The following is a 21,453-nucleotide window of genomic DNA, read 5'->3' on the forward strand; positions in this document are numbered from 1 at the left end:
ACTGAAGGTAGACCTGAAGGTGAAGTCAAAGATAACATTGTTCCTGTGTACAAACATCTAGTGATGTTCTGCACATCCAGACCCAGCTTCTAACCTTTCTGCTGGAGGGAATAGACAAAGATAAACACACAAGCTCAAATTATTATTGCTTTTCTAAAATATTTTGCTTTTGTCACACAAAAATCATGACTAAAAGTTTCGTCTTGTTCCGACAGACAGTGCATGTTATGTGTGTGGTGAATGTTTTCAAAAGCATGGGACAGAAATCTAACAGTGCTGGAAAATGACTACAATTGGCAAACAGAATGTGGACCATTGACTCTCTCTATTAGTGCTGATGTATCACAGAAGCAAGCCCCCCTTTCCAGCTAGCTGCACTCTAAAACATTCGTGCCCTTTGTGCATCTTTATCTTTGTCCCTCCCTACAGTTTTCCCACCTATCATCTCTCCCTCCGTTTTCTTTGTTCCCTTAAAACCTTGAATTCACTGATTTCAGCATCTGGTCCATTAGTTATTTTGTTACAGTGGCTGCACTCCAATATGTGTGAGATTCTTAGATTAGAGTCATAGCAGAGGAATCCAATTAGTAACTCTTAAGGGAGCCTTAGAAGATATGATGACCGTGGTCCTCTTCATTCTCTGTTATGACTGAGCTTAACACTCAGATTCATCTCTCTATTCAAATTCCCACTCACTGCCCATCCATCCATCTGTCCGTCCGTCCGTCCATCCATCCATCCATCCATCCATCCATCCATCCATCCATCCATCCATCCTTTCATCCGTCCGTCCGTCCATCCGTCCGTCCTTCCATCCATCCATCCATCAATCTTAGGATTTGATGCATTCCTAGACTGAGTTTGTGACTAAAGAATCAGGTCACAGAGGAACTTACGAGCAAATGTAATCGTGCCACTGGAATATATACTTTTAACAATAATGTGCTTTGTCTTTCAGGCAATTTCAATTCAATTAGCTGTGTAAGGAAAACACAGGAGAGTATTTGCAGAATCATTTAGCTTCTATCTAGGTGGCATGCTTTTGGATAAGATAATAGTCAGTCCAAGCACTGATAAAATGTCTTAAAGACATTTCTCCATCAGCAGAAAATTATATATTCTTCTCAACTGTGCACAATTGTCTGCTTAGATGGTTAAGCATTCAGTGAGATCCTTGCACAAGGATATAGATACTTCTATTCAAATTTGCTAAGGTAAAAGAAATAGATTTTTGTTTTGTTTGGTTTTGTTTTATGATTATACCTAAGAGGTTAGTTTATTCGTGTTTATGTTTTTCTTGTGGATTGACACTGACTATCAAACAGCAAATGCACAAAGGATTGTATATTTTCCCGTGGTATATGTGATATGTGAATTAAGCAATTTTCTAATGGCTCATTAGCCTCTGAGAACCCAGTAGTACAGGATGCCAATAGATGAGGACAAGGTGAATCTCTAAACCTTCCAATATACTAGATCAGCTCAGAAATATATTTTAATTACTCATCCTAGATTGTCTTCTTGGTGACTGATCAACTAGTGGACATGACCATGCATTTATGAGACATGCAGAACAATGTTCTGTTCACTAAATAGAATAAAAATATTCTTTTTGGAAGGAAAAAATGATTTAAATCTTTAGAGTCTCATGGGACCTCATTAAAGCTCCAGCTCTTTAATACACTGTGCAATCCAGCAGCCGTCAGCAACCCTGTAGTGTATGTTGCAGATAGGTTAGTTTACACAGGATTAATTGTGTAATTTTGCAAGCAACCAGCATGGTGAACATTGATTTTTGTATTAGCTCCATGTGTTATTTCCAAGGGGATCCTGCTTTCTATTTGAATGTGGTGTTACATTTCACTTCTTATTAATTATAATTTCCTACAACATGTTTTATGACCAATACAATTTATTAGAAATCCTTTGTAATCTTTTTTGTAATTGTTATGCCCTTCTGAAACTTCATTAATTTTGATCATCGATGTGTAAAAACATGGCAAGAGAAAATGGTGCTGTGACAAAAGGGTTCCTGATCAGCCACTTTCTCCCATGACTCTGTGTTTCGGCAAGCTTTTGCTCAGATAAAGAAGCGAATTCAGTTGTGCACACCCCAGGCAGGGAGGGATGAACAGAGCCATTAGTGTAAAGAAGAGCTGAAGAACTGCATACGTCTCCAACCACAAGGGCTTGAACAGGTGGAAGGAGACCTGTTCAGAACCAAATCCATTTTCTATGGACAGCTTAGCATTATTTCACGTTCACAACACTCCCGCAAATTTAATCTGTAAATTCTACCTTAGTAAAGACAATGGAAATATTTGTGGGTTTAAAAGAATTAAATGAAAAAAAAAGAATTAAATGCCCCACCTGTGGAATTTTTCTAGCTAACTAGGCTACCACTCTAGTCATTGTTCTTTCTCTTCTCTACAGGTTGATGAAATGCACCACTGGGATTGGGGTTTTAATGATATCATGGTTTGAAATAAAGTAAATTTTATCATCTTGTATGATTTGGGGTAAAGAAATAAAATTATGGTAGTTGTTATATTTGAGTGTAAAGTCTTTATATATAAATTGAATATAAATACATATTCAGCACATTATATATATCTATATATCTATATATCTATATATCTATGTCTATGTCTATGTCTATGTCTATGTCTATATCTATCTATATCTATACCTATGCCTATATCTATCTATATCTATATCTATGCCTATATCTATCTATATCTATATCTATATCTATATCTATATCTATATCTATATCTATATCTATATCTATATATCTATATATCTATATATCTATATATCTATATATCTATATATCTATATATCTATATATCTATATCTATATCTATATCTCTATATATCTATATCTCTATATATCTATATCTCTATATATCTATATATCTATATATCTATATCTATATCTATATCTATATCTATATCTATATCTATATCTATATCTATATCTATATATATCAACCTTAAATCATTGACCTGCTATTTCCCCACATTACCCTCTCTTATCTGAGACTCTGCTTCATGAGACAAAGCTTCTCTTCTTCCATTACATCACCACTTTTTGAAAGGAAAAATCATGTTTTTGTTGATTATTTGTTTTCGGGAGACAGATACTTTCTGTTTTCCCTCTTCCCTCTTCCTTCCTGTGAGCTTGTGCACCATGAAAGTCCAATAGAAAAAAGAACCTGTGGCAAGTGGGTACTTAGCATGTATGCAGAGTGACACACTGTCCCTGCAGGAGCTCTCTTGCCAGAGATTCAAAAAGAGCTCCTTTCTGCACCATCAAAGGGCCCCTTGTATAATAAATTCTGAGCAGTAACAATGTAATGAAGAGAAAATAAGAAGTCTTTTGAGCTCTTATATGATGCCTGGATTATGTGGAGAGGCTAAGGAAGTGGTAGCACTCTGGCTTTTGTGTCAATGACTTTAAACAGGAATAGATGAAAGTAAAGGCTTCTAATTGACACTATCCTGAACAAAGAAGCTATGGGTCCACAGCTTGCTTGCTTGTTTCTAACAAACTACCAGTTGATGACTGGGGGGGGGGGGAGTCTTCCTTTCATGGTGAAGACTAAGAGCGGTTTTATACCATTGTAATTGGACCACCTTCATAAAACACAAAATATGTTCCTTAAAAAAAAAATAGAAGTTGGTTTTACAATTTATGAACTGAAGTAATGGTACTTAGATTCAGTAATTGACCATCATAGCTTGTCATAGCTTATGTTACTTTAAAAGGTGAATTCAGCATTTTCATTTTCTATTTTCTCATTTAAAAATTGTCCTAACAAAATAAACGCAGTTCTTTCACAGATTAAGCAAGCCTTTATTATAATGCTATCTGTTGTGAAATTCTGTCATTGTAACTATATTACAATAAAATTCAAGAGATTGCCACAGTTTTCAGTTCTCTGGGTAGTATATTTTTACAGTAGAACTCTGTCCTAAATACCTTACATGGCCAATGTCCTTATTAGGTTTATTGAGTTGTATGCCTAAGGACAAGTGCATGGTTTTGTAGAGCCACTGGAGGACCCAAACTTCTAAGTATATTTGTGATATCAGCAGAGTTAGGGACTCTTTAACCAGATGACCACAACAGTTTCATCTCACATTCATTCACTACCTACTTTTACAGTGGTAGACACCAGGAAGGTGCATTTTGGTAAATTGGTTTATACTTGCTAGGAAGTTGTTAACTGTATTTCTGTGCTGTAGAATATTTATCTACTAACAAAAATAATCTCCATAACCAAAAGGGGGACAAAGAAAAAAAACAGAGTGGAGAGCTTAGGATTTTTTCATCAGATAACAAGAGTGCTTTGTTCTGCACAAGAGGGCTTGAGTTCATATCCATAGCACTCATGTCAAAAGTTGCATGCTAATTCATGTTCCTCCAATCCCAGAATAGCAGAAGAGCAGTCACAGTTAGATCTTTGAAGCTTGCTGGCTAGCCAGTGTAGACAATGGGGATCTCAAGGATTAGTAAAAACCACACATATAATTCATATTCATATGCTACATACATACACCACACACTTGTAAAGCACACACACACACACACAGATGGAGATGGAAGAAAAGAACACAGAGATCAGATAACTTTCTTCTCGCTTATTCTAAAGCATTTCAACTGTCTTAGACATTTATTTTTCACAGTTAAGGAGCTTTTTTATTTTTCTTTCTTTCCTTGCTTTCTTTAACATTGGCACCACTACTACAAATGGCACTTCGGATTCTTCTTTACAGGGCACAATGATATATAGAGAAGAGATAGCCCAGCTCATAGGTGAAATTAGTTTCAAAGTTTGAAATCGGTTTTAAATTAAACATAGATCTCATTCCTGTTAAATGCTGCCTTCAATATCTAGAGAAATTTATGCAAATTGCATTATTTGTTTGGAAATAGATGTGTAGATTTTGTCATTCCAAAATGAAATGTACCCTAACTGTGTTATATTCCTCAGCTATATATTCTCAATGTTCACCTTCCAATATAACCATATCTTAATGAATATTTTTCATGGCATCCCCAATGAAATTTTTATTTACGTGCTAAAAATCTCTAACTTCCTCTCCATTTCTGACTACTGTGTTTGATCAGGATTAGGCAGGAGGAGAAGCATCCAAGAAGAGTGGTAGCCACTGACTGATGTAGTTAGGCTTAGTATTGACACATCCATGTCTTTACTAGAGAGAATGTATACATGCCTACACAAAGGCGCACTGAGCAGAGATGCTGACGGTGGTACTCCCAGTCTTGACATCTGCAATTTACTGCAAATTTCTACTTTGGTACTTTGAGTGACAAAGTGCACCATTCTTCTGTATGCTTTCTAGTTCATTTGATTTCTCTGTGGTGCTGTGAATTAAATCCAGGGCCTCATGCATACTAAGAAAATGCAATACTAATGAGCTCGAATTCTACCAATTTCTTAGAATTTTGAGCTGGAGAATTGTGATTTGTGAGGATGTCCACTAAAGTATTTTGAGAGTTATCAGTAAAATTTTACATAATATATAATTATTAATATTAATATGCATTTTATTGTACTAAATTAGACATTAAATAATTGGTACCATTTAGATAATATCAGCTGTTACTGCCTACTTGGCTTTTGAATGCCTCGCTATGTCTCTTCCTAACAGTTTTAGACATATGTTGAAGTATTTGAGTTATTCATGCATGACTGATTAGCTACTTAGTTTCACAGTTTTCTAAGTTAGGTGTTTGCCCTTGAGCTATTTCTTACTACCAGCTTCCATGGGCCATTGAGAATGTGCATGATAATTGCCTTACATTAGATGCTCTCGGTGAGTTACACAGTTTGCCTTTTGTAGGCAGTCCATGGGAAGTAAAGCTGCCACTGGGAGGTATTCCTTAGCTCCAGCTACGAATGAACAATGAGGAACAGTTCAGAGACATTGTGACAGACCTGAAGTATGGGGCTAGTAAGTACAGAACGGGTTCATTTTGGATCACAGGATTAAGTAGACATTTCTCTGCCTCCCCACTCCCTTCCAAATAAAGATTCTTGGCTGGTATCAAGGAACTCTTTTTTTCCCATGAGGTAACTATTAAACTCAAGCCATCCCTTGGTCAGTTGTGTACCTCTATCTTCCCGTCTGTCATTCATTCTGTGTGTGTGTGTGTGTGTGTGTGTGTGTGTGTGTGTGCATGTGCGCACGTGCATGTGCACATGCACACACACATGTAGAGATTGTGCATATGTTTCTACAGGACCATGTGTTTTTGTGTATACATGTGTAAATATGTATTGGGAGATATGCATAAACCTCTAATTTATACCTCAAGTACCATCTTCATTTTGTTTCAAACATAGACGCTGATTGTCCTGGGATATAAGGAAGCCAGGTTGGTTGGCTATGAGCCCAGGGATTTTTCTCCCAGTTTTTACCTCCTCAGCTCTGAGGTTACAATTGTAAGTCACCCTTGCAAGCTTTCAAACATAAGCTCTGAGATAGTGAACTCAGGTCCTCATACTTGTAAGTCTAGAATTTAACCAATTAAGCTATCACCCAGGTCTTTTTTTTTTTTATCTCATTCATAGTAAATCAGGACATCCAATGTCATTGAAACTTTAATTGATTCTGAGCCTATAAAGTTGTCAAAGTAGAGTTATCTCTATAACATATAAATCTGATCTTGTCATTTTCTACTAAAGCATACAATGATCTTCTTTTAGGAGATGAAGGTTAATTACTTAAGCCTGACACCCAAGGCTGTCATTACAGCCCACCTAATCAGCTGCATTTCTCTTTATGATCTAGTCCCTGCCCTCTGCCATCCCATCAATACTCACTCTCTTCTCACACTCCATATATCTTTTTTATTGTTTCCTGTTCTTGTATGATTCTGAGCAGAATCTCTGGACTCCCAAGCCCAGTCCCAACTCTCAAATTTGAAGGCCTCCACTTTCTTCTTAGTTTCTTAATTTTTGCCATGACCTCCTATGTAAAGAATCTATGGAGGGGGAAAGGGTGTTTTCAGTTCTTAACATTTACTTTTATGTAAAAAAATGCTGCATGATTCGTAAAGATGTATTTATTAAATTTAATCTATTCCTCCTTTTCTATTTCCTTCCATAAGGAATACTACTTGTCAGTTGATCATTTTATCCCTGTGTTATTTTCTGTATAAATTCAGGTGCTTAGAATTCTTTCATTGCAAAAGTTTAGCTTGAATTTTGTATCAAATCTGGGTATTTTGTTTCATCCTTAATATGATTATGATGATTCTCTTAGTCCTCAATTTTCTTTGAGAATAACTTTGAAATACTTAACAGTAATACTATTATCAAATATTTAAGTTTCTGCCAAAGTTTCTCTATTTTAAATTATAGTTAGTAAGCATTTCTTTATACTGGTGGTTTAACATATACCAGTGCTTTATCTAAACTTAAAAAATGTTAGTAAGCATCTTTTTACATTGGTGTTTGAACATAGATCAACAGTTTATCTAAATTTAGTTTTGTGTGTACATATGCATGCAGGCACATGAATATTAAAAATAAAGGCAGAGTTTTCAGGTAGTGAGAAAGGATAGAAAGAAGTATAGGAACGGAGACATATCAGGGTACTACACAAGAGAAAGAGGCCCTCACTCTCATCACTAGTCTCGTGCCTGATAAAAGTTCAGCAACAAACAAAAGTCAATATAAAACTAATAGAGACAGCATTCTTTTCTTTTGGAGGTGTTTTAGTTAAGGATTCTGGAAAAGCAACTGAACACACTTAAAGCCAAAGGGGATTTATGACTTTTAAGATCAACCTTACCTTCTATGCTGTAAAGCTGTAATAGTCTGACACTTTCACAAACAAGACTGGGAATTTTGTTTGCCATAAATACACATGTAATGACTACTTTGTGATCTGCCTATAGTAAGGATATGAGTGACCTTTTTGATTTATGTTTTTACAACTTGTAATCCTTTTTAACACCTATAAATCAGAAAACACACCATGTTGTAATTTACCAAAATTAACAAAAAAAAGAAAGAAATTTCTGAGAAAAATATAGTAATATGACTAGTTAACACCTTTGACAATTTTCATCTTATTGTGTAAACACGTACATGTAATTATGCATATATGTATACATATTGCACATATATAAATGTTTATTTCACCAAATATGTGTAATGAATATTCATCACTTTCATAATAAGACAAACACCCACACTTACATACTTCATCAAGTTGCCATCTCCAAATCTCTTCTGAATGAATTTCTCTGTAGAAAGTGAATTTCTCATTCATAGAATAGTGAAAACAAAAAAGAATTTCTCACTATGTTCTGTGGTTCATTAGTGTGAAACACCTTAAGAAACAACCAAAACAGAAACCACGGCAAGTGTTGATGCAGTTTGGTGGACAGAGCGTTCTGAAACTGAGTTATAACTCAAAAGAGAATAAAGAATGTAGCTCTTGATTTCCTTTGGGGAACTAATGTAAAGTCATATATTCTCATGTCCACAAATCACTAGGATAAGATTTGTGGGGACTGGCCAGAGGTCTGAAGGTTGTTATGCATCTATTCAGACTACAGGGGCAGGTGCAGGGTGTATTAGTTTGGGTTCTCTAGAGTCACAGAATGTATGGGCAGTCTCTATGTAGTTAGGGAATTTGTCTATGACTTACAGTCTATAGTCCAACTCCCCCAAAATGGGCAGCAGCAGCTGTGCATGGAAGTCCAAGGATCTAGCAGTTGCTCAGTCCCACCAGGCAAGCAGGCAAGCAAGAGTGAGTAAATCTTCCTTCTTCCAATGTCCTTATATAGATCTCCAGCAGAGAGTGTAGCCCAGATTAAAGGCTGTAGGTCTCCAGCAGAGGGTGTGGCCCAGATTAAAGGCATGTGCCTCCATGCCTTTAATCCCAGATGATCTTGAACTCCTTGTCTTAATCTTCTGAAATTCAGAGCCACTTGTCTTAATCTTCTGGAATTCATAGCCACTATGCTTCAAGATCTCCATGCCAAGATCCAGAAACTTATATCTCTGAGCCTCCAGAATAGGATCATAGGTGAGCCTTCCAATTCTAGATTGTAGTTTATTCCAGATATAGTCAAGTTGACAACCAGGAATAGCCACTACACAGGGGTTCAAGCAGGAAAATAGGGACCTTTATCTTGAGATCAAGCCCTCTTTTCTTTAGAAAGGTTACTATTTTGGGGACACAGGGCCTCACATTTAGGTGTATATCTTGACTGTTACTCCAGACACATAGTACTTACTAACATATACTTGAATGAGTAAACAAGGGACAGTGTCCCTTCCTGGACAGGGTGTCTCTACAACAGTCATGATAATTTTTTTGCATACCTAACTGTAACTGAGAGACCTCAGGCAGCTTTCATATGCATTTCATATGTACACCTTTAATGGGCTGTAATTAATTTGGTTTCTGTAACTTAATCATGTTTGAAAATGCTTGTCAGTTCTATATTACCTTTCACAGTATTTCTGGAGAAATGTCTACATAGCCATGGATAATAGGTGTCTTCTTTAGACTTTGGTTTTTGGTTGATTTTGTTTTGTTTTGTTTTCATTTGTAAGTAAGAACTTTGTAAAAAGAATAACCTACCTGGCTGAGAGTTGGCCCTGCATTAGTGGATCTTGTAATTATCAAAATTGGAGGCTGATACTTACCTTTTTCTTTTCTCACTGCATCTTTGATTATGTTTTTATTCACATAGGTTGTGTCTATTTGCTTTCTGGAATGAAACACATTTTGAGAGTTTATGCAGCAGAGTTTTTGCTTCTTCTGTGGCAGGCTTCTTCTTGGCTGGTTTCTTGGCAACCACCTTTTTTTTTTTTTTCCAGAAGGCTTATTCAGCTTCCTGACATCCATAGGTTTCCTTTCTTTCTTGCCTGCTGCTGGCTACTTGTCTACAAGGCCCTTCTCTGCTGCAGTATGCTCCAATTTGGCTGTCAGCGCAGCAGCTGCTGCTTCCAGTGTTTTCACCTGGAATTGGCGAAGAATGGTATTCCTTCTCATGGTCTCTGGGTAAGGGTTCAGATTCAACATGATTCTCAGGTTTTTCAGTGGATTCTTCTTCAGGTCTCTGCTGAATCTTCTTGTGTGGTGCTCAGAGGGCTCTTTGGATCTCTGGGCTTTTCAAGATTCTGTTAAGGTCTGTGTTCAGCATCTTGTGCAATGGAAGGTTAAAGTTAATCTTGAGAGAAGCAGCCTTAAGTCAAGTGCCTTTCAAATCATCCAACTTCTGGAAAGCACTTTCACTCCAAATGCAGAGATGTCCCTCATGCCCACCAGGAACAAGTTTCAAAATGTTCAGCTTGAGTACATTAAGCAGAGTAATACCTGAGATTTTCTGAAGGCCTCGATGGTACCATTATCTGCAATATAGATGACGCAGGGTCCCTTGAACGGTTTCATTTGTTGGTTTCTCATTTGTCATTGCCAGCTCTCATTCTCTGAGAGACATAGACATTTTTTTATGTCATTCCAAGCTTTATGTTTCTTAATCATCTGAATAGCTTCCTTGGTCCTCTTGTAACTTTTGACTTTATCTTTGACCACCAAAGAGAGTTCAGGAGATTCCTCAATACAGTGGCCTTAGACATTACCAAAGCTGGTAAGGCTGAGGTAGCCAGGCAAGAACAGATGGAAAAGTTCACAATATTTTGTCGAATGGGAGCTTTGATCACAGCTGGCAAAGTAGAATTTTTGTCAGATGACCCCCTCTTCTTAGAGTACACAAATATGAGGGGAAGGGCACAGCCATGATAGGAAGAGAAGGCCTCCTGACATTTAACTCTTCTCAAAAACATCTGGTTTGATCAGGATTAGTTAAAAAAAGTCTCACAATACTACTATTAGAGGTTAGTATCATACATGTCAGAATTGTATATAAATAAAACATAAATGTTTCTGTATAAATTAGTTTTGGAACAGCTAGGGCATATATCTTTTAATGGTCATTTTACTACTGGGAAAAATGGTCTCCAAATGACTTGGAAAATAATGTCATATCAGACCTAGGGCCAGTTTGAGACCTAAAAGGTTATCGCTTTGATTTATTTTTAACTTGAAACATTGACATTTTTCATGCTACTTTCAAAACCATTTCAAACACAATCTCCTGTGATATGCATACTATCTTTAGTAGTTATGAGAAGACAGAGCACCTCTGACATCAGATCCCATGTATAGTCTGGTAAGCTCACTGTTTAGTCTGGTAAGCTATAAATTATGAAATTATAAATAGGAAGACAACAGGGATATAAAAAACAAGTGTATGAATATAAGTGTGATGATAGTGAGAGAAGAGGTGGGGACTTGAGCTACTTGGAGGAAGGCAGGAGCCTATGGAAGTCTGAGGGAGGAGGAGCACATTCAGCAAGAACTGTGTAATCCTCAGATAATGCCACCCAATTGCCCTTTCTGCTGACACAAGGTCTTATAACCCCAATCTTCATTTGGTTCATTCTTTTCTGTGGTGAAAAGGTTTAAAGCCCATGCCAGGCTCAGAGTCTCTCTCTCTCTCTCTCTCTCTCTCTCTCTCTCTCTCTCTCTCTCTCTCTCTCTCTCTCTCTCCCTCTGCTTATGGATAAGGATGTAGCTCTCTCATCTATCCCTTCAGTGCATGGCTTCATGTCATCATGCTCCCAGCCATAATGATAATGGTTTAAACCCCTGAAACTGGTAGCAATCTCTAAATGAAATCCTGTTTTTTTTTGTTGTTGTTGTTTTGTTTTTTTTTTTAAATAAGGGTTACCTTGGTCATCATGTCTTTTCATAGCAATAGTATGGTGAATAAGACAATAATTTTCCTTTACAGTTTTATTTTTATTTTTAAAAAGATAAGTCTTTCCAGAGATAATCCTGAGTTTGCTGAGATCTGAAATTTCTTGGACATACTCTAGGATGGGATATTTTGTTCTTTCATAGTGGTCAACACAAAGCTGGCAAACCAAAAGGACTGTGTGTAAGCCATTCGGTGAAATAAATCATTTTCTTTACAAGTTGTTTTAGGTCATGATGTTTTTTCACGCAAGTACAAACCTAACTAAAATAAGCATGCACTCTATTTTAGGTTGACACTTTGAAAGTTAAGTTTTAGTGAACAAATTCTCAAAAAGTAATGAGAAATAGAAACAATATTTTTGAGTTCTGTTTTAGGACCATTTTAGGAAAAACAACTATCATTGTTTACATAAAGATGGTCCTATAAATATTTCATAACTAGCATTCATTGTTGATTGCCCTTTTACCCCCTTTTCCTTTTGATTTGTATTTTGTTATGAACTCTTTTTGCTAGTCTTATCAACCAAATTCTGCTGTGTGCTCATTTATTGACTCATGTTCCAGGACCTATTTATGTATAGGACATAACATTTCACTTTCATAAATATGTAGTCACTCAACAACCATGTATTGAACATCTGACACAGAGTTTGAGGATAGAAGAGCTCATTCCTGCCAGGTGAATGTCTACTGATGATAGAAAAAGAGATGTTTTCAATCCTAACGTCTTAAGTTTATTGACCCAGTATTGACTAAAGCTGAGATGTGTCAGCTTGTTCACTAATAATTATTTTTAAACCACCAGAATATCTACAGTTTTATAGGCCAATTGATATTAAGCAGATTTCCATCAAAAAAGAAAAAAGACACACTCTTCATTATACGCACACACATTTTTATTTGCTGTACATGTGTTCAGAAATGGATAAATGGCAGTTTAATAGCCTCTGAACTTAGCTTTCGTGCTACCAGAGCACGAAAATGTACTGAAGGTACCAAGAAAACTCCTTTCTCTTGAACATTTTTTCTTTAAGGTTTTTTTTTTTATTCATTTTATGTATATGATCACACTGTCACTGTCTTCAGACACACAAAAGATAGGACATTAGATTCCATTTCAGATGATTGCAAGCCACCATGTGGTTGGAAGGAATTGAACTCAAAATATCTGGATGAGTAGCCAGTGCTCTTAACTGCTGATACATCTCTTCAGTCCCTTTCTCCCTAGTAGTGAGGAACTCGCAAACATGTCAACATTATTATAAAGAAGCCCTTTTATCTACTTAAGGAATAAATGCATGCAGCTACTCAGATAAGTGACTTACCTGGGAGTTCTCAAGGTTCATACGTGGCTGTCATCTGAATGTCATGGGGTTTCTTCTTGTTGGTTCAGTTTGAGTAGAGGATCTTACCATGTAGGAAACTAGAGATGCAGAAAGGATGGTCTGTCTTTGCATGGTATAGAGAGTCCATTGAACACTTTCTATATCCCTGCTGTGCTAAGCCTTTTAAAATGTAAGTCGAACTCTTTAATCCTCTGCTTCAAGGATTACTCTGTGGTTTCTTGTTTGCCAATGAGATAATTAGAATTCTAAAAGTCCATATCACTAGTATAAGTTCACACAGTCAGAATATACACACTGGCTGTATTTCGGCCATTCTGTTTATTTCTTTTGTTCTCTGCCTCTCTTGATAGATCTTATCAAAATGGGCTCTTTCCTGCTCTGTGTCAGTATGACAATCACACCGGCCTTGTCACACATTAAGGAACTATGAAGTGCCACTCACCATTAAGTACATGTATAGCTGGCATGCATTAAGTTGTGACCTCATACAGTCCATATTTAGCCATGCAGGGACACTAAGATTGCAGCAATCATTAGGACATGCTAGTTTGTTAAAAGCTTAGGGTAGATCCTAGCAGGAATATCTATGGTTCCTTCTTTTACTTTGTCAAGGATGGGATTGCAATTTACATGGTTTTTACTGTAACCTAGTCACCGAGGATAAACTCACCTTGAAAATAACTTAGGAAGACAGCATGTTTAAAAGTGACAGATCTCAGCCAACTTTTCCTCCAGCACCGTGAAAGATCACGTTGTTATCTTGCGGAGCACATAGAAACCTCATGAGGTTGCTTACTGCATTGTGTGAAAAATACTATGTTCAGATGCGAGACAGCCTCACGTCTGTAAGGTGTTCCTTGCAAGAGGTTGTCTGGGCCAGAGATGAATTAATTCAGAGCTTCTGTATTACATTTTCTTTGGGTAGATATGTTATTTCTAAAGGGACACATCACATTTACTTCTAACTCCCTTTGTTCTCTAGACAGTTCTGTTTCCCTCTCCAGTATAATTTCTCCTTTTCTGTATTGCTGTACCTGCATTATAGTTTCTTATTATGTAAAGAAGCAACCAAATACTCAAATTTTCTTATACACAGTCAATCTTCAGTATCCCTTTCAATTCTTCTTCTTAGTTTTTGTGTTTACAATTATTTATATCTCTTAAGCAGAAGAATCTTAGGGATGTTTTAAATAAAACTACTTTTTTTCATTAGCGATAAAATAATAAGACATTAGTACTGAGAAAAACAGTAGTGGAATAGAATATAAGAATTTCTAGACTAAATTAGTTTAAAGATCACATATTCAGTTGAATGGAATAACAGTAAAGTTGGAAAGGTATTTTATTAGATTATAATGGTATCATCTACCTGCATTGGGAAACTGTTGGACCTTATACACCCTACACACACACACACACACACACACACACACACACACACACGCAGGGGGAGGAAGAGATAGAGATAGAGATAGAAAGAGAGAGAGAGAGAGAATGAATTTCACTGTCTCTAAGATTTACCAGAAAGAAAAAATGGAGGGGAAATAATTTTGTTTAAGGAAGATAAAAATAAATATGTATGAAGATGATTTCATAATTGTCTTATAGCATGAAGAATTGCCTACATGCTGCTTTTGGAGGTCATATATGAAAGAATGAAAGGAAAACAAATAACTCAGAGTCTACCATTCATATATATGGAAAACAAAACACACACACACACACACACACAGGAGGGGGAGACAGAGAGAGAGAGAGAGAGAGAGAGAGAGAGAGAGAGAGAGATTACTCATGATTAATGAGGATGCTTTCTCACCAAAGTTGAATGAAGCAGATGAGAGCTCAGCAGGCTCAGGCAGCCTCTGTGAGCATACAAATAAGTCTGATCAGCAGCTACAATAGCAACAGACTCCCTACTTGATGCCAAATAACTCTTCAAAAACCAAAGTAAGAATGTCAGCACAAAATCGGATGGATCTCTATTGTCACCTGTGTTCTTGACAATGGTGAGAAAGTAAGACCTGTTGGGACTCATGTAATGCTGATTGTTTGACACGAATGGTTTTTGTGGGGTTCTCTGTTTAAATAACAGAGTATGTAAACAGCAAAAGTTGGACCCCGACTGTATAATACACTGACTATACAGCATCCTTATCATTTGAATTATAAAAACATATTGAATCTTACATTATTTAACTTCAGCCTTGAATAGCAAATAGGTGAATAGGGTCAATCAGAAAACCCCACTCAAAATCAATCTGTGCCAACACTGTATGAATTTTCCCTCCTGAAAGATTTATTTGTAGCCCTTAGAATGTTGAACAGCACAGAATGACTTCAATCTGCATTTCCTTAGTTAAGTAAACATTATTGGTTTGCTTCCAGAAACCAATAAACCCCAGTGTGCTCTAGTCGTGTGTGTACCACTCACAGACTGGTTGGGAGTCACATTAAGTTGCTGTTTTGTGCATTGTTAGTTTCCCATAAGCAGTTCTATTTGTTATAATCAAACAAAAAAAATAATGGCTTCAGAAACAGGCCTAATGGGATTGAAAGGAACACCTACTAAACACCTACTAAACAAAGATATGAAGAGCACAGTCTGTGCAGTGTGTCCCTTGGTCAATTGCTTAGCAGTAGAGACTTTCTTTTACTTGCTAGCATGGAATTTTTCTTCCCCATGTACTGGTGTGAGGTTCTCTCCGGAGGCATCACAATCTGTTTAGAGCTTCTTGGCAACAGCTTTTGGATTAGGGCCAATGAGATTGCCTGCAAATGCTGCAAGAGAAGAAGGTTACTTGCCGATATATTTTTAAAACCATCTTTACTTTCCTTTAGTGCCAAAGAAGTTACATTTTCATAAATGTCCTTAATTAGCAACTTCTGCTAGATTGCTTTAAAATTACTAGGTGATATTTAGCCAAGATGAATGATGCTTATTAGATTTTTCATAACAGATATATAAAAATCTACTTAGCTTACATTTACTGTTTGGTGCCAGAAAGAAAAACTAAGGTCAGCAGAGGTGTGTTCATGGGTCTGAATTAGAAACCAGACTTATGGATGCTCCCCTGTAGGCTGAGTGCCAAGCCTCAAATGGTCTGGGAATTAACAAGAAAAGGCTTTGTATATTGATTGAAATACATCCTTCATTTCCTGTTGATTTGTTAAAAGATGGGAGCTTCACAAGAACCCCTGTGGGTAGGAAATGGCCTCTTGAATTGAAGGCCATGTTGTCTCAAATTTGATGGAGGTCTATTTTTGGAGTGATTTTTAATATAACTCTCCTCATCTTAGTGGCATTGTGTGATTTTGAGGCATTGGTCACAGCATCAGACCAATGCAAGTGGCTCTCATGTACAATAGTTTAGAGAGGACAGCCAGGGATGAACTCTGACAAATTGTGATTTGTTCCAGAACACCTTAATCTGTGGGAGCAGGCACATCCATAATGCTTCCTGTGTGAAGTGTGATTACATGACTGTTTCCTGTCTGCTTTTGACCTGTGATGTTCTGAGATATAGTCTCAGAATCCTAAGCAACAGAGCAATGCTAGTAGATATTTACACATTGGATTGTTTTCCATGCATAGTGGGTGCAGGAATCAAATTAGTATGTGGTGGATAGAGCAATGACAAAAGTTGATTTAAAAGTTTTTCCATACCTGGAAATTATCTCTAAAACTGCTATTTTGGTCTATCTCTAGGTGTTATAAATTGCAGACAATGATTCTACCTTGATAATCCAGGCAGACCACAGTTGATCAAAAATTACTGGTAAGAATATTTACTTTAATCAGTCTCTGTACACATTTATCCTGTGTTTAATCATCAAATTGCAAAAATGCACAGGTGTAGCCAGAGGAAGTAACAAGGGCTAAGAAAATGTTACCAAAATTGAATATTCACTATTCTCAAGGGCATGTATAAATTAGGTTTATAATAGTGTGTGTTTGTGTGTGTGTGTGTGTGTGTGCGTGCGTGTGTGTAACAGAGAGAGCATATATATATATGTGTGTGTGTGTGTGTGTGTTTGTATCTGTGTATATGTATGTGCATATATGCATATTTATCTGTGTGTATGTATGTGTATGTGTGTTTATGCCTGTGTGTGTGAGACTTTGCATGCATGTATGTGTGTGTATGTTACATTAAAATGCTGTCTTTCATTCTTTTAAGAGTAAAACTTTTCCTTTGAAGTTATTTTTCTTGTTCACTGACCTCTTGGCATATTTGAACATTTTATCTTGACCATATTTATCTAAATATCATTTTTAATGGGAAAATGAATTTGTGTCCTGAGTTCTGAGGTTAATTTCTTAGGAGGCTTGATGATTATATAGGCAAATCTTTTATTTTCAGGGGTCAAAGAGAACTTTCCCTTTTGTGATCTGGAGAGAGTTTGAACTGTCTCTGGAATTTGGATAAATGTGAAATATAACCTAATCCTTCAGTTGTTTTTTTATTGAATTTTTGCAATACTAGTATGTATGATACCGAGTGTCTATGAATTTGAAAGTCAGCAAGTCTGCACTGAAGAGCTAGACACACAGTGATGTTCTTCCATAGAAACTGTTTAAATCTATATTTTCAAATTTTATTACTGGAAAAACATTTGTAATTACATGTAGTTGTAGTATATGGATTGTGATTAAAATGTATATATAGTACATATTATATATAGCAATATATACATCATAAATCTGACTGTTTCAATAATGCTTCTCAGTGTTATTCTTGGTTGGTAGTATTGTGTTCCATTCAGAAAAAAATGTCAAAAAATAAGAATAATTCTTGGTTTTCAACAGAGCTATTTGAAAATATATTTTATAATATAAAAAGTTTCTCATACTCTAAGAATCCATTTTGTCAGTGACAGAATATGATATTGGAAAAATTATGGTATCATTTGATATGTGCAGAACTTTTTAGTATATAAATTATAAATAGTATCTTGATGATAAAACATACAAACAGACATGATGCCTTGACTCTGAGATGCTGTTAGCATTCTTTAACTTTTAGTAACCTCTAGAGGCCTTCTAAATGAAGCTGGAGCTATTCCAGGAATAAACATTTGAGGACACTGTGTGTATACTTTGGAAATCACTTGGCCTCTTTGTGTCTCAGTGCAGTCATTGTTCCTTCTGTATCTGTGTCTTCCTTTTGAAACCTCTCTGCACAGGAATGTTAAGTCCAGTTAATCTTCATGTCTATTAGAAGATCATAAAGCATGTGTGATATCTTTTAATACCCTGGAGGAAAAGTCCTCTGGAAATCTGATTGCTTAGGTCTTTTGATAACAGAGTTTATTAAGTGTGTGTTTATTCTATTAAAGCCCTTTTATGACTTTACTTGTAATAAATTTCTATTTTGTAAGATACCTAGGTAAGTCTTCTCAGAAATTAAAGGATCACATATAACCCCGGGGAGAGGACATACAATTCAGTGGTAAGGTAGATGCCCAGAGTGCACAATGACTTGAGTTCAGAACAGCCACAACAAAAGATCCCAGTAAAACAGTACAATCCCCCAAATAAAATTATAAAACATCCCTGTAAATGATCAGATAAATAACAACAAAAGAGAAATACCTCACCCCTCACTGTATCACAGGAAGCCTAATGGTCATTGTGTGAGAATGATATATAATTAATAATTATATCTGTTGCCATCATGAAAATGGATACAAATCTGTGAAGTACACTAATGCTAACTCATTGCTACCCATTCTTCCCTGTATTTAAAATGTATTTCTTTCTTATGTTTTCGATGCTTGATCAAATCACTTAATTCTATAAAATGTGCTTTCTTTTGTTAGCATTAATTGTGATGCTTGAGAGATTAGCCTTGTAACTTCTAGGAGAGCTTTGTGGGATTGTGGTATTACAATAAACACACACACACAGCACAGTCAGGAAATTTGCGTAGTGATTTCTCCCTTGCTTCAGAGCCTTTTAGGAACACTTTTTAAGAGAATAAAATAATCATCAATGCTGCTCTGGTAGAAATGAATACTAATTTTGCCCTTACATTTTCAACACCAAAATCTGTCTGAATTTACTAACTGCAATTTTTAAGTGTTAATTTTTTTAGCTTAATTCTGTGCCTGTGAAATGCATGCATATTTCTTTCATGTCATTTATTGTTGTACCAGTCTAATTTATCTAAAGAGTATTGCCAATGCATCTTAACAGGCAGCGTTAGTAGGTGGACAACAGAAAAGATGATTTTGTTGAAGGCATCCATGGTAATACATGGACAGAGGGTCACCTTGGGGCACACACCCAGACAGACTGATGGTGCTTATCTCTCTCCACGGTTCTTCCTACTGATTTATGGATTTTTGTTGTGTTCTTTTATATCAAAGCCTCAGCTCCACTCCCTGAGAGTCCAGAAGAAAGACTAATATTTTCATTTAACTTTAGTCAAATGCTATCACGTGGAAGAAGATTACAGCTACCTTCCCTAGCTTGTTTGTGAAGATTTTATAACAATATTGGTTATTTTGCACTGATTGCCCAAGTCCACTGGCAAAAACTACGGACAACCTTACACAAGCATGGCCCATCCCCTTTAAGGATGATAGAATAGAAAAACCTCTCTACTGTAACAGGTTTTTTTTTCAGTACAAGCTCCAAGTAGGGCAGAAATGTAGCTTGTTTGATCTTGCTTCCATCTAATTTCCGTAATTATTAGTTAGAACAGAACCTGGGGTACACTACACTCTATGAATGTGGAGAGTAGGAAGGGGAGGAGGGAGAGTGGAGAAATGGAGACTGGAAAGATTATCATTATGGATGGGCCTTTGCACACCTGTGCTGAGAGGTTCCTGGACTGCTTCTCTGGATCCTGTAATGCCTTGGCAACCTTACCAAGGGTTTCCAATTCCATTTCAACATGGGTTGTGATAAGTTTTAATGCTTTCTAATCCATCAGCCCCTGATAACCCCAGCCAGCCAAGTGACTCCTGGTCTTTTTCCTGGCATTGGCTCGTTCCCATTAGGACTGCTACAAAATAAAAGTATAAGTTCCTGTCCATGCATGTAATACAAAGCCAAATTCTCCCTTCAAGAAGTTCTGCTTGGAAGCAAAATAAAATAGATCTCCTTGGAAAGAACTTCCCCTCCGTTGAATAATTAAGTGAAGTTTGTTGGCATCTTCTGAGAAGGGGTGTGTAAAGGCGATAGAAGGGTCCACCAGTACTTGAATGTTGTGCATAAATAATGAGCCATATTTCATGGTGCTGACAGTAAACAGTATCCATTTCCTTTCCAGTGATGTGAATGTGTCAGAAGAGTGAAGGGCTGTAATCACTTCTATCCATATTTGATGTTTACACCTTTTAAATATGTATGAGCTGTTATCTTGCTTTATTGTTATTTACACCCTCTAGGGGCATGCACAGAAGCCCTGCATTTCTTCCTTAGCCTAGCACTCTGCTTCCTTCCTTGCTCTCTTGACTCCTCCTATCTACAATTTGCATATGTAATTCTGGTCTTGAGGTGCCAAAAATCCGTTTGTTTCATCTGGAGTTTTATTAATGTTGGTTTTACTCAAATCAGATACACACAGATACACGTGATTTGCAAAGCCTGAGAATTCAGCAAGGGCTTTGAGGAGAAGCTGAAATACACAAACATACTGTTAATGATGCTACAGGTAGATCTTATGTCCCTAGAATAATGGAATTCCAAAATCAAAAGATTTAGAGTATGCTCTGTTTGAAGAATTATATTATAAAGCATTACAAACATGATCATATTGCAAAGCTTTTTGGGGGGAGGTATTGTCACTATGTGAGTTTTTCTTAATCTTGTAACAGGGGCACAAATGTGAATACTAATATCTATATGTATTTCATATGTAAAATTTTAATATTTGGATATATGTAAGCACCAGTGAGACCACCCAAAATCATCATCTTTATAGGTTTCCTATGGGCCTCTTTATTTTTTCTGGGTTTAAGATTTTAGTATGCATAGGTTCTTCCTTCATAGGTATTTGTTAGGTTTCATTGATTTCACATTTTTTCCAAGTTCAGAAAGCAGTATCCATCTACAAAAGCAAAAATAGTTGCTATTGCATTGCAGAGAAAGAAGTGAAAAAGATGACCTTTAAAAAGATAGCAGAATATCACAAAATATGTGTGACCATATTTATAATAACTCTTTTGATCTTACATTTATATATAAATAAATAATTTAAATAGCAAAGCAGTGCCTAGGATAAATAAAATATCCATGAAAACACATATTACCACCAAACAAATGACTTCAAGCAAAATC

The 21,453-nt window shown here is 36.4% G+C and overlaps 1 pseudogene; it reads right to left on the bottom strand.

Annotated features, from left to right (window-relative positions):
* Nucleotides 1-9,736: 9,736 nt before the first annotated feature.
* Nucleotides 9,737-10,844, bottom strand: LOC127678072 (60S ribosomal protein L4-like; annotated as a pseudogene).
* Between the last annotated feature and the right edge of the window lie 10,609 nt (nt 10,845-21,453).

This window comes from Apodemus sylvaticus, chromosome 2 (genome assembly GCF_947179515.1).
Source record: "Apodemus sylvaticus chromosome 2, mApoSyl1.1, whole genome shotgun sequence".
NCBI lineage: Eukaryota > Metazoa > Chordata > Mammalia > Rodentia > Muridae > Apodemus > Apodemus sylvaticus.